This window comes from Neofelis nebulosa, chromosome 16 (assembly GCF_028018385.1).
Source record: "Neofelis nebulosa isolate mNeoNeb1 chromosome 16, mNeoNeb1.pri, whole genome shotgun sequence".
NCBI lineage: Eukaryota > Metazoa > Chordata > Mammalia > Carnivora > Felidae > Neofelis > Neofelis nebulosa.
This window is the reverse complement of record NC_080797.1, coordinates 27,797,477-27,798,871: the sequence shown is the minus strand read 5'-3', so window position 1 is coordinate 27,798,871 and position 1,395 is coordinate 27,797,477.

Below are 1,395 nucleotides of genomic sequence, written 5' to 3'. Positions count from 1 at the left end.
GCCATGGTACCTACCTACCCACAAAGAGGCTCTCTGGGGGTGGGGTGCGACAGGGAAGGGTATGGATCTTTCACATTTTGGGAGTGGTTCTCAAAAGGGAGTCCTCGGCCAGCAGTGCCTGCACCCCCCGGGAACACTTTTGGAAAAGGAGCCCTGCGACCTTTTAAACAAATCCTCCAGGTCAATGTGGAGACACACTGATACTCAGTGGTAGAGGCAAGTTTTCCCACTAGAGGATCCTTCCACAGGTCCATCAAAGCGTAATGCGTGATTACCGGTCTCAAAACCAAACCAGGATTACCTAGCAGGCACTTAAGACTTCACAATTTTCATTTCCACACTTAGAGCCTTTAGAATTGCCCAAATGGTGGAAAGGTGCCTCAGCCCACTGAGGTAAAGCCCACAACTCCCAATTTCTAAGCCTCCCTTAGAGCAGTTAGGGTAACCTTGTAAGACACAAGCAACTGGATTTCACTGTACTACACCAAAGGGCAGTTTGTGAAAGGAGGGTACAATGGCTGAGGCAGTTGAACTAACCTAACAATAGTTAAAATTTATCAAGCTCAGAAAATCATTCCATACAAGCACATGTGCATTAGTTTGTAAAAAGCTTTAAGACCGTATTGTGTATTGCTTGTAATTCTATTACAAGAACTGCAAAGCTGGGCTCTATCAACGTGTTTTCCAATCAGGAAACACCAGGGAAGAGGCCTATACACAAATAAATAAAAGCGAGAACGGGGAGAAAAATCACATTTATTAGTTCAGACAACCACAGGCTGGACACAACACACATGCTAAAAAGTGGACTGTCTTAAAACTTACTTCAAAGGTAAATAGGTAAATGTTTTCCACAGCCCCACAATCATTTCAATAAATGTTTACAAATTAAAAGGCCGTTAGACATTAAACAGTAAAATATGTAATAAATACTCCAACCTACCCCAAAAGCTTCTTAAGTTAAAAGTCATAATGAATTTGACTAACCATGCTATTGAAAACTGTTCAGTTACTCGACAGGCTGAATCAGTTTTCAATGTTATTAGTCCTAAAAATACCAATCCCCATCCCCCACCCCAAGCAAATTCTAGTTAAGTTTTACATTTTAGAGATAAGGCATTGACACCAATTAAAGCCTCAATTTAATAATCAAAATTTAAATGAAGTCTCATTAAGACCTCTCCTCTCCTGACAAAAAGGAACATAAATACCAGACTGTCTGGGAAGACATTCAGACCTATTTCTAGTCATAATTGAAATGTAGTATTAGAAAGGTTGGTGAGCCAAAATTGTATCGAAAACCACCACCCCTCCCTTGACCTTTCTAGAAATAAAAACCCAGGTTGACCCTAAGAAGACTTGTACAATGGTCACTGTGCTTTTGGTTATGTTGCC